We start from the raw sequence: 14324 nt of genomic DNA, 5'->3' as shown, positions 1-14324 counted from the left end.
ACGCTTATCACAAATAAGTCAAATAACTTATTCCGATTTCCAGCACGAATTTTAATTTTGTATTTAAACGAAAATCGACCAAAATGTTTTTCAATAAGTGGTACTTATGCTGAGGACGCACTATTACAGCAGACTGCAGTCAATAATATAAAATATACAAAAATGTTCGTAAATATATTACATAATTACCACACAATAATGTTGTGGTATTTACGTTATTTTATTTTGCTTGAGATACAAACGTAAAAAAAACATAAATAACAATAATAATATAACTGATATTTGCACGACGTTCCGACGGTTACAAAATATCAGATGTAGTGTTTAGTTAGTCCGATGAACCTAATCTCGTGACACGTCATATACATTTGGTGGATACATTATTACGAGTATAATATTATTATATACCTAGTAGTTGAGAAATAGAGACGAAAGAATCTGACAATGTACTCGTAGTGTGCGTACATATTAAATAGCAGTGACCATTTCGGAATTTTTTATATCAATTTCTTTGTACACACAAATGTTATACAATAGTCTCGATGATTTGGTTATCGGACACCAGCATAATTTTCTAGTAGTTTTTGTAAATAAAATGAGAAAAAGCCACAAATTTAATGAATATAAAGCACGTAGACACAAAGTACCTATAAGTACACGTTTTCAAGAAATTTTCATAATCTCTGCCATTTTCAAATTACACAGACTCCGGTAAATACAAAATATAATTTTTAAGTATACAGTTAAATATTAATACATAATATACGGTTATATAATATATCGTCTAATCTTATCACTTTCGAATGATTTATTACGTATATACATTATACATGTGTCTACAAGACTATAAATGTAGATTGGAAAACGGTTATTATAGCCGTGCTGCAAGCATTGTACCTACAGCTACTTACAGCTTCGCTTTATAATTGTTAATTTTCTTGAAAAAAAAATTACAATCCATCAGACATTATTCGGATTTATATGCATTATATCTGTACCTAGTGTAATCTGGAAGATTTAAAACAATTCAAGTTTACTTTTGTATAACATTAAGCTTGAGACTGGTATCCTTTATATTTTTCAAGTTTTAGTTCAATTATTTCGTTAAAAGATTCCGGTTTGAAAAAAATATAAATTAAGGGCAAACTAAGGGTTCAGGTTAAAATCAGTATTAAATAGTTTCAAGATTTTTTTTTAAATAATTCTTTTATATATTTTATTTAATTTTGTATATATAAATAAAATAATAATTTATATTTTAAAACATCCTGAGAAATAAACAAAAATAATTAAGTTAGTTTATTAAAGCACCCACGTACCGTAAACTTTTTTACAAATATATAAAAACACCTATAGCATAACCTGATAATTTTTATTTAAAATATAAGTTTCAAAATTGGTTTAGTTAATTTGAAAATATTTCAATTTGGTTTCAGTTATAATATGGTTTCCAATATTTTAAAGATGTTTAAGTTCCAATACCGGTTCTTTTCGGTTAGGTTCTATTACCCGAATAAAGATACAGTTTTTATTATAGGTATAGCTCGTTACACTTATAATAGTTGTATTGTATTAGCTTTTTAACAAATTAAAAATATTATATAATGTAGATACCTAATCATTAAAAGTTTAAAATATAATATGAAATGAATTTTTAATTTTTCCCGAAAAATTGGGAAACTAAAACTTGGTTCATCGTTGTATCTCATATACCTAATGCTATAAACGTTTATGATATTTTATGTATAATTTTTGTACAGTACCTGAATTCTATACATAATATATAGTTGTGCATGAATGGGTAAAGGATTCATATCTATAGATCGATACCGGACCGTATATACACCGTATACAAAATATAACGTTTACAACATAATATGGTTTCTCCGACTCATCGACCTGCGGCCATTCGATGCCGCGTGCAAACCTATAGCATCACGCGTATGCTACGGATCAAATCGTGCAGATCTCCCAGATCGGCTATGCGATTCTCATAACAATAATATTCAACACGAAACGTTAGTAATAACATTTTAATCATAACGATATTGCAGCACATTACAAACGAACCGCGATCGATTAAGAAACGTGTGCGGGACGATCAGCAATAATTATTTTCATCGTTATCGTGGCGGTTGCATTTCTCTCGTATAAATTCACTGACATAATCGAAGAATAAAATAATATATTTGTGTTATTCTCATCTAATAAATATCTAATCCCGCAGATTGTATTATATAGCCTATATTAAATAATATATAAATACGACATCGAAATATTCAGATGAGACAATACTACATCATTTCACCTATACAATGTAATTCACGCGCATACTTATTATTTATAAACAACAAATAAAAATCGTAATAACAATAAACTGAAACCAAAAAAAAAAGCATGGTTTTAAAACGCGATGAAAAATGAGTTATACATATTGTGACTGATTTTTATAATAAACAAAATATTTTAATTTTAATAGATAAATTAAACTATAAAATATATTATCTATTATTTATACTTTATCTATGTAATATATGTTTTTCTAGACTAATTTTATTTAACATTATAAAACTGAGTCATGTAATGCAGACAATATAGTGGTTATATATTAAATAATATCTTAAGAATTAAGATCAATATAAAAGTGAAAATATAGTTAAGACAATAATATAGTTAATGGTATACCTATAATATTGCGGTATTTTATCAATAACATGTGGTTAAGTTTTTACACACGAGAAAGTATATTTTTTTTTATTTAATAGGCATGTATATAGAATTTTGAACTATTTAAAATAAATATAATATTGCTGGTTATGGATTACTACGGGTTACTTATACAAGTTATTATTACTTAATGAGGTCATAACACTCATAACTATAGCTCGGAGTTTTTTGTTTTTAAATAAACGAATCAAAAATTCAGAAACATGTCTTTTTTATCGTAAAAATACTCCAAAAATGTCAATTCTAAAAAAATATTCCCATTTTTAGAATGTGATGTAAGAAATGTATATTATTTCTATTACGATCAACACAAACACGAACTGTGGGTAGGTACTGTGCTACAGTTGTTCGGATTCGGAAAACTTAAACTACGTGTACCAAGTATGTAATAGTTGTATGAATATACTATATGTGAATCCTAAAACATGCATCACAATTGCCTAATAAGTCATTACACTAAATTAATATCAAAAAACGCTGCAAGGTGAAGGTGATATACTGATGTGTGAAATTCGGTGTGTAGATTACCAATATAATTTAAAGACAAAAAGTTACCGAAGAATTTGCTATTATGGCACATGACAAGATCCCTCCTGAAGAGCTTTTCTTACATAAACGAAAAACTAGCAAAAGCGCAATATTCCATATAATTTTTCAAATTTCAAATTTGGAATGTTTTAAAATTAAATAGGTATACATATATTATATTATATATATAATATATTATAATAATATATTCATATTATATATAGGTATAAGGACTTACCTACTTATTCCCATCCCGCTGTGGTTATTTTGTCACTTACTTTTTCTTTTAATTGTGAACATTTAATATTACTTATGTATTTATAAATATATATTTTATAGCCATGTAGAAGTAGTGATAGATTCATAGAATATAGATTGTCTTGTATAAATATCACAACCTTATCAAAATCAGCGTAAAACAATTTGAAATTTCGATAGTAGGTACATGAGAGTATTTTTAATACAACACTATCTTGAAAATATATTAAATCAGTTATGTACTTACTTTAAAAAAATTTCAAGAAGTGATTTTAATATAAAATATATTGGATTAAATATTTAAGATAGTGTTGATTTGTTGGCACCTATATTAACAATCTACTACAGTTAGGTTAAAATACATATAATTTATATAATATTAAAAGAGTATAAATATGTAATCAAATCTTAAGACATTAGCAACATTAATAATTAATATAACTAATATTATCTTTTCAAGATGTGTAAACAGTGAAGTATTTTCCTTTTTTTTATTTATATATTTCACCTGTACGATATAGTTTTAAATATGTTTGATACCAAATAGAATTTTAAGACATTAAAATAAAAATACCAAATTTATACTGCATGATAATCATGTGGGATATAAAATTACTGAAATAAACATTTATAATATAATGCATGTGTATTTTGTAGGGCGAGACCGTTTTCGACCAAAATCGTACTCTTCTCTTTTCGGCTATAACAAAATTTTATATAATGTATGTAAAAAAATAAAATAATTGAGATATAATTTTACAAAAATGATATACTAATTATTTAATTTTTTACATATTATATTGCATAAAATTTTGTTTTGGTCGAAAATGGCCATGCCTATTGTGTTTATATTGATTTATATTATTGTTTTCATCGATACTTTTATATCTTATATACAGCAGGTATAATATAGTTGTTATTATCGACGTTGTGGTCTTATGAGTTATGAATGATTTGGAATTTTTTGAGCAGTACAGGAAATGATTATTATTATTATAAACGGTATTCTTTTGTTTTTGTTGTTTCTTTCTGTTAATGGATAAATATAATTATACACAATATATGTTGTACATCCGTTCACTACCGACCATATTATACATATTATTATTTATTACCATTATAATGAAGATGTGCATACAAAACTTGTTCAAAATTGGGTTACATATTTTATACATAGTGTAGGCGATCATAGGCGAGGTTTATGAATAACCGAAATATACCGCGAGCAGAGCTGCAGGTCTTCTAAAGATGGACAATACAACCGAAGTGCGTGTATATAATAATCACAGGCATAATCAATGGTAGGGTATACTGTTTCTATTGCCAATCATTTCCATACACCAAATATAATACGTACTTGTATATTGTCCAACGGCATTATATTTAATAATAATATTAACCATTCGTCGTGGAAATGGCGAAGACAGCACTTATACGAATGCGGAATGTTTCTCCATGTCTCGCGAAAGCCCATTGAAACGTGCGCACCTTATTTAAACGTTTGCATTTGACGGTGGTTATGGTACGTGGCGTATTATATTATTAAACCCACTATTAGTTATAATCCTGGCAAGAAAATCGGTGAAAATACCGATTTGCGTGGCACGTCAAATACTATAATTTGGTGGATCATTTACTACAATAATAATAATAATACAGCAGTGTATTGTAGGAACTCACGACGATCCAAGTGCATATTATAATATTAACGTATGTTTATGCCATGTATAATGTATATAAAAAATGTAAGTAGAGCACCAGTCAGAAACGGTCTCAAACTCTGATATATCCAAAGTAAATATATATAAATTTATGCCTATAAATATTATTTATATATATATTATAATATTGAGCTTTTATTTATCATATTAGATTTACTGTAAGTTTTTAACCGATAAGTTATAAATTTATTTTACAACTTTATGAATGAAACAACAAAAGTTTTCATTGAAATTTTTGCTTATTCGGAGCTAAAATATTATTATGGTTATAAAATTATAAATAAAGATATTTCTATTTATTTATTTAAATGTTATACCTCCAGAACAAGAAATTCATATTCGATAATCACCAATATTTATCATAGCTTTAAAACCAGTGTATATATTTTATATTACATATATCTTTTAAAAATTGTAGTTGCGTATAGTAAATAATAATATAGCCAATATAGGTACATAAAACTTAGACAGTGATAAAGAGTTTCAAGTATCTAGGTACTCTCTATACAAATAATACTTTTTAAATTATAGCAATCGCTATATTTTATTTAAATGTCCAATTTTGTCAACATTTAAAAATGAAATACGATATAAAAAAAAAATTGTACATGACGTGTATTTTTTAGATTCTTAACTTTCTATAAAAGAACAGTTTATAATAAATTCCTTATTAAATTTTCGAACCATAGATTGCTATTTTATTTAAAACGTCTATAAATAGCACAAAAAGATTCAACATATTTTAGTAATAATACCATATTTAATATATACCTAATATGAATATTTAGCAAAAAATTCTACGCATTAGTGTCTTTACATTTGTTTTATTTTGAATTATAAAAAAAAATAAATGAACACTAATTTATCAAAAACTAGGCTTGTAAAAAAATTCCTGTTTAGTGTTTTTCGCAAAACATTTGGAAAGAAGGAAATTGGAATTTTTCTATATTAATGTTTTACTGGGACGTTTTGATTTTGACTCCCTGTAGTACTAGCTAAATCAAATTAAATATCAGAAACTACTTTCAAAGTTGAAGACAAGCATTTTATTGCTTCAAAAAACAATAAAAAAACACTAGCAATATTCATATTATGGTAAATAACGTGAAACGGAAAATTAAGTTATTTGCGTTATTGACCAAATATATAGGTAATTATTATTAAAAAATAAAAACTGAATATGCACTTCAAAATATTTTAATCAACGAAAGTCCGACAAAACTACCCAGTTCTCTAACATTGGAATATCAAATAAGCCAAAGCATTACTCTATTTTAATTCAATTGGCCGTCGTCAACTATACTCCATCACCAATTTTTGATCGTATATTTTTAATTTATCTTAATTAGTGGATTTATTTGAATCCATAGTCATTTAATGATGACGTACGTTGAAAGGGTTAAGGATACTACTAATGCACCACACCCTGCAGTAGACAGTAGTAAACCTACTATTGCAGTTTTATACATATATAAAAATACTGTGGTCATTGTTATATAATAATCATATTTTTATTCTCACCTCGATGTGAAATCACATTTTGTGCGTACCTATGTGTTGCCAAAAATGATTTTTTTTTACAAGTAATATCGTTCCCATGCTTTGGTTGCGAACATAGGTCATAACGTCGTATATATTTATATACTATATAATTTCTAATCGTGTTCGGTCCAACATACACTCACATTCATACAGTTAGCGGCACCTCATACTCTTTTCCAGCTCTATACCGACTCGACCCGTCAACAATCGTTAAGAGATTTTTTCCAGCCGTCGAGGCTGTCACGCGAAAAATCCGTGCTGAAGCGTTACATGTTTTATTTACTTCCCCGAAACATGAACGACCTTGTACACACTGCAAGTAACAAAGAGATCATCTTTTCGTCATTCGTCGTTCCGTTTGGCCCGCCAACCATAAAAACCCAACTCGCTAGCTAGATAATATTATAGTAAAGCACAAGAAGCAACGGTCAAATAATAAATAGAATATTGTTTATATGACACATCTATATATATATATATAATATTATGATAACAATAGTACCTATCATATTTTTATATTATATATATATGTAACCTCCACGCATTTTTTTCAGAAAGACCCATTCCATAACTGCTTCCTCTCCCTTAAGTTAGTACGATGACGAATCGATTGTGTTTCAGTCAATGTCGAGTGTCTTCATACTCTCTAGTCTTTGCAACATAATTTATATATGTATAATGTATATACTATATACATTATACATAGTATAACATATTATTTAAGTGATGTGCATTCGTCTGATATTATAACATATTCAATTCAATGTCCAACATATTATTATACAGAACGTATGTATCTCATAAAATTAACTATTGTAATATAATAATATAAAGTATACTATTACTATTAATACTTTTACCTATTGTACATAGAGCAATCGACGCTGTCGTGGAACACGCTATTCGTGTTCGTCTTGGTCCGGTTATATACACGTCATTATTTTAAGCGCACAAGTTTAAACATTTTGAACAGTACCTATCTACGAGTATATTTCCATACTATATTTTATACACGTATACACACATTATATGTATTACAATCAATGGATTGGCTTGACGAGTTTTAAAAGAACGTTTTCCTTTCCTTACCTATAATCTATGTTTTATATTCCATTTTAATTACAGAAATTAACACGATTTTCGTCATTTAGTAGGTACTCTTCATGTCACTTCGTCAGATTTACGTATATATATTGTTATGAAAATCGAGGTAGTATAATAGTCATTTTTCAAAAATCATACATGCAGACATGCTATATTGTATTTAATTGCAGATCTAAGAATTAAAATAAGGTTAGAGTCGTTAGAGACAAAATAAGTCATAAACATTAAATACTCACTACTAATAAGTAATAATTAATAAAATGAAGACCATACTTCATAGTAAGTAAATAAACTTTTGGAACTACCTTCATCATCATTTGTACTTATGACCCGATTCGTGAACATCATGCAGTTATATGAGATAAAATACGTTTATATTATAGTAATTAGGTTCAATTTCAACATATTTACTCAGATAGAAATATAACATTTTTAATTTATTCATATTTTGCTTTTGACGTATCTGTTATATTTAGACACATTTTTACAACTTACAAAAATTAAATAATATACCTTCCTGAACGGCTGAACGTCTATTTAAGTATTATATTGGCACGATTTTATATGCTAAATATTTATGTAAGTATATGTATACATATTAATATATTATAACGTATCAAAATGTAAGTACATAAACGTACCTATATGAATGCATTAATGTATAATGTATATACATACATATTTTTTGGATTTGGTGTTTTTAAAAGAAAAGTTTACACAATATTTAACAAAATACCCTAAAGTCGTACAAAATATTGAACGCAATTATTATTTCTATTCTTTCTGTATTCGGTTTGATTTCGTAACTTTATCGCTTCGAACGCAAAACATCATTACACAGATTTACGAAAAAAAAAATTCGTGAACATCACTTACACACGAATCATTGACAAAAACGTGAAATAAAAATTAATATTGTAACCACCACCTCTAACTTTATACAGCAGTTTTAATAAAGTTTCTTTCTAAATTATTACATAATATTATAATCCAAATATCGCAAAAAATTACATCTCAATAAAAATCTCTAATTATTATTTGACTTTTGGTGCTATTATTTTTTTTAAATTATTTTCTATAGTTGTATTCAAAACTCATAACATAAGTCATTAATTATAAAATTATAGTAAAAAAGATTAAAAGAAGCACTATATAAGTAAACAAGAAGAAAATTCGAACTTGTAAATGAAGTGCTACTTTTAGTAGACTCTTGCGCCCGGATAAGGATACGGTTTGTAAATAATCACAATGCTCATCTCTACTTCTTTTACAAACGTTTACAGCTGGTTGATTTTTGGAAAGCAGAGCGCACGTAAACGATACACACATCAACAGTTTTATCGATAGACGTTTCATTTTTTTTTTTCAGAACTATACCAAATATAACAAATACTGCAAGTTAATCATTCTAATTTATTTCTCAATTGGAATAATAAGACGTGTAAATGATCAATTATCATGAAAGTAAAAGCCATACGAATATATAACAACAGTTATTAAACATAAAACCAAAAAAATAGTTTTTTTGGCCAAGAAAATATTGTGGTCTGTAAACCATAAATACTTATTACAATACCACTGGACAAATAATATATAGAAAGGTACTTATATATATTATATATATAATGATAATATTCAATAAATATATTACGAGTATGTAGCAAAATTTTAAGTCACTTAGCGAAAAAGTTTTCTTATTTAATGAAACAGACAGAATATTATTGACGAAAGAAAAATGTTTATTGTTTTACACTTAGGTATTACAAATAGTTAGGAATGTTTACTGAAAACATGTGTTAAAGTAACTATCATCAGGGCATACTTATTACTTTTCCATTCTTTGTAATCTCGGACAGATTTTATTCACTTCAATAAAAGTAACAATAATATAATTTATAATGTTATGGTAAAAATAAAGAAACTAAGTTATAAATAAATAAGTCCTAAAATTATTTAGTCTATATGAATAAAACAAATTCGACACAAGATTTGCAGGCTTACAGCCAGTTTTTATTAGTAACAAATTGACAAATGATCAAGGTGTACGAATTTAAAAAAATCGGTATTAAAAACAACTATAGCTATTTTAAAAATGCAAGTATTACTGCACATAAGCTCACTAAAAAAATTTAACACTTGAAAATCATCAACAACAAAATGTGTATTTCTGTATTCTGTATTGGTTTTTGAAAATCTAAGATCACTGGACTGAAATATTTCATCTTTACTTTAAAAGAAAACACTGTATAGTACATGTATTTTAATATACGAGTATTACTTATAACTGTAAAATGAAAACGCTAAAAAACCTACAAATATATTAAAAATAATATAATTTAAATTTTTTTTCTAAATTATTTATTATTTTTTAGGTTATATCATACGCAAGTCATTATTTTAAAAATGAGATATGTTATATTATACGCGATGTCACCTATCCAATTTTATAGATGTGACGAATTGATCTAACGGAATATATTTTTAATTATATCTTGCGATTAAGAAAAAAACCAAAAGCACTGAACATTAGAAATAGCTGTTTCGGAAACAAAACCGCAATATATTAATTACACATCATCTGACCGTGGCACAAGTAAAATAATACAAGTTTATTGAAATTATGCAGGTGCCTAAATTGGCATTTGTTGTTCCGATGTAACAGTAACCCGGTTTAGTTTTCTTAAACGTATACGTGGGTGCTTTAAGTGGAAAATCATTAACGTTTTTCAGAGCCTACATATACTGGGCAGATGAACCCAACCGAGTGGAAACGCTGACCATTTACGGTCTGTGGGTCACACCCGCTCATGTTTATAAATCTTGGTTCAATATCTTATGAACACTATTATCATAATAATTTATAATTTATACGTTATATATAGCCATAAAATATATACTACAGTTTACAGGGCATGTTAAATTTACAAATTTATTTCCAGAACGTTAAATTGTTACTATAAACTAGATACATTTTAGATTCTAAGTGGATAGATATGAATATATTGAATTAACTTCTTCTTCTTCTTCTTGATTTAATTACAATAATATGTGCTTTATTTGTGTGTGTTTATGAGTACACAATAAGTAGTTGATAAAATGCTTTAATTTTCAACTTTGAAGGTGGGTTTGTTAGAAAATTGGTTTTAGTTTGTACTTTGTATAGGTAAAAATTAAAAATTAAAAAATTTTTATAATCTGAAGAAACAAAAAAAAAAAATTAAGGAAAAACGGAAATTTTTACACAAATCAACAAAATCGAGGTTAGGTATAGGTAAATACAAATTAAAAACGAATAACTGTAGATATTTGCAATTTTAAAAAAATGTTTATACTATAATTTTCTATTTATAATCAGATTTACAAAATAATCCGAAATTTTTTTAGTTATTTATAGGCATGAGATATTTTTAATTGTTTAAGTTTATAGTCACAATATTTTTTTATAAACGTTTAAAGTTTAAAGTTAGAATTTTGACATATTTCATAAAAATCACATAAACAAAAAACTAAAAATATCTATTCACAATACATTTTAAGATTTGTTTGTAAAATCAATATAATTGAAAACAATATGATCAATGTGACCTACAGTTTTATTTTATTAATTAAAAATAAATTGTTTAGTATTTATATAGATACCTACTATAAATGAAGGTCATTATCTAATAATTTTTCTTGTAACACGTATATCTATCTGAATTATATTATAATCACATAATATAATATATTGGCACTGGTCACTTTACTTTATGGTTATTAATAATATTTTTTATTATATTTTAGTAATCAATAAAATAATTAAATATGTTTATATAATATTACCTATCTATATTTAAAAAATAATTTTAGATAAAATATGATTCTACTTTAAAAATATTTTCATAAAAATTCGTCTTTATGTTTTTTTTAGGTTAAGGTTGTTATTTAGGTTGAAAAATAAATTAAATAACGAGAAACATAGTAAATATATATATATGTGTGTGTGTGTGTGTGTGTGTGTGTGTAAATAGATAAGTAATAAGTTTAAACATATAAATCGCTCAAGGTATTTTTTTAATTTTTTTTTTTTTTAATAATATGTGATTAAGTATAAGACTAATTATACACTTTTGTGTTATTATTAAAATTAAATAATAATTCCATAGATAAAAATTAAAATATATCAATGCCTAGATTTATATAGTACAAATTTTATAATATTGACTATAACTAAATTAACTATTTAAATTACTTTAAAAAATAAAATTTCATTGTTTCTTTTAAATATTGATATAATAGTAGGTATCAGTAAAGTATATAGTTATGATTTTGTTCTGGGGGATGTATAATTTATTTGTTAAATATAAAGTCCAAAAATCACGCTACACCATGCCCTTTATAGCCCTAGCTATATTGCATATCTACCTATTGATATTATTTTTGTGATTGAACCTTTTAAGCCTAATTAATTTCGTAAATCTGCATATTTAATAATGATTTTGTATTTCAAGTTTATTTAGTGTAATATAGTAATTTATTAGTTTAGTTAGGTTACTTCAGTGATATCGTTTTTATAGCAATGAAATATTAAAATTATTACCTAATATACATCACATAATTAATATTTATTGTTCAGAAATTGATATCTTATTACAATAGTAATTTGAATGAGAAAATATATAATATATTATTTTATAAGTAATTTAGATACAATATTATTTACTAATTTAAAATATGTATTGTATGGGTAGGCTTCTTAATAATTAATATTCAATGCTTTAAATTTATTAATTTATCATTCTAACATTCTGAATATATAGTCTGTTCAATTTGAGTGTATATGTCAACTTCAATATATCTAAACAAAATATACTCTACAAAAGTTAAAAATACCTAATACCTACATACTAATAAATTTATTTATTTATTATCTTTTAATAAATAAAATTTGACAACAGCACAACCCTATAGTGTTTTTCCATAAGTAAATATATTTTTTGATTATTTTAAATATTATGAGTATTACTTTGTAACAACTTCATGTTTAAATTAAACATATAATATATACACAAGTAAAACGACAAATAATATATTCATAGCATTTTGACTCGTCACGGTGAAATAATTATGCATCGCTTGCAGACGATAACGATTTAGTGTAAATACAAATGTGATGCATAAACGCCATAAACTATAAATGTATAAATATCTAATAGTATAATTAATACAATATATATTTATAAAATATATTAGTAGATACTAAATACTTGACGGTTTTTATTTAGATAAAAAACTTAAAAACTTAAAAACTTAAAAACTTAAAAACTTTTTGGCAAAACTTTATTTGCGGAATATTTGTTATGTACCTATAACCATAACTATAACGGAAATATGTGATACATAAATATATATATGCTGGTGTATTTTAGTATTTAAGTTGTTGTATAGATAGTTTGTTAATAATGATTAGTGATTACTAGTTTAAGGATCGGTAAAATGGAATCGAAAAATAAATTAAAAACATGGTACTTTTTTTTGGTACAATTTAAAAAATCTTAGTCACGCAATTACAGTATTTGTATTAATAGCAAGTTACAAGAACTATATATTTTGTTTATAAAAATTGATCTCTATTACTTTTAATAGATTCTGGTAATTTTTGTATTCTTGCATGAAACTTATAACTGTCAAATCATTAAGTTTGATCAGTAGATATACCTACTTTATTAATTACAACCATCCTAAGTCTAAAATTTAGTAAATTCGTCATTTGGGACAAATAAATACTAATTTTGGTATAATGTAGGTATCTATTATATACTTTAAAAATTATAATTTATTGATAAATTTTTTTATTGTATTTCGTAAAATGTTCAATTTTAAACTTAAAAAAAGATAATTCATATATTATTATATTGGTATAGGTACATAAAATGTTATGTTATAAAACGATTTAAAAATAAAAAATCACTCTAGTAAATTAAATACAGTAATTTTTTAAACAAAAATTGTATTTAAGTGCCCCATAACTGACTTTAATAAGCTACCAATATTTAATATAGTATATGACTTAAGTATATACACATTAATACCGCTGAAATAGATGTCCATATGAAAACTCACCCGTTGTAGGTAGGTACACAATCCACGGTTTATTGTCGGTTGCAGTGAGGTCAAAAAATTCCACGAAAAAATGTATTATAAACTTAATTTGTTAGCTGCAAATGTCATAGATCGGTCATCTGTGGCCGTGTAAAGTTATAACAATAATATTGTCACTACAGACAACCGCACAAACACAGGAAGCTGAGGAACCAATTGTCGGTGCACTGAAAAAATATCATAGTCAACGCGAGAAGAGAACACGCATCGACTGGGAAATGTGTGCGGCGCGAGACTGAGACCAGGAAGACCGTGCAGACTTCACAATCGTCGGTTGGGGAACGGTGATGAACTCGAACGTGT

General features: G+C 25.9%; 1 protein-coding gene across 2 annotated transcripts in view; it reads right to left on the bottom strand.

Moving 5' to 3' along the window:
• The window catches only part of LOC112591677 (cadherin-23), a 30291-nt gene extending 15967 nt beyond the window's left edge, over positions 1-14324 (bottom strand). For both annotated transcript variants that reach the window (XM_025335571.1, XM_025335572.1), the window contains exon 1: positions 13983-14324. The gene's annotated coding sequence lies outside the window, so the exon portion shown is untranslated. The remainder of the gene's footprint in view (positions 1-13982) is intronic.

The sequence above is a fragment of the Melanaphis sacchari genome, unplaced genomic scaffold, assembly GCF_002803265.2.
Source record: "Melanaphis sacchari strain LSU unplaced genomic scaffold, SCAv2.0 Contig141_pilon_pilon, whole genome shotgun sequence".
NCBI classification, from domain to species: domain Eukaryota; kingdom Metazoa; phylum Arthropoda; class Insecta; order Hemiptera; family Aphididae; genus Melanaphis; species Melanaphis sacchari.
The sequence above is the reverse complement of the archived record's forward strand: the minus strand, read 5'-3'. Positions and strand labels throughout refer to the sequence as shown.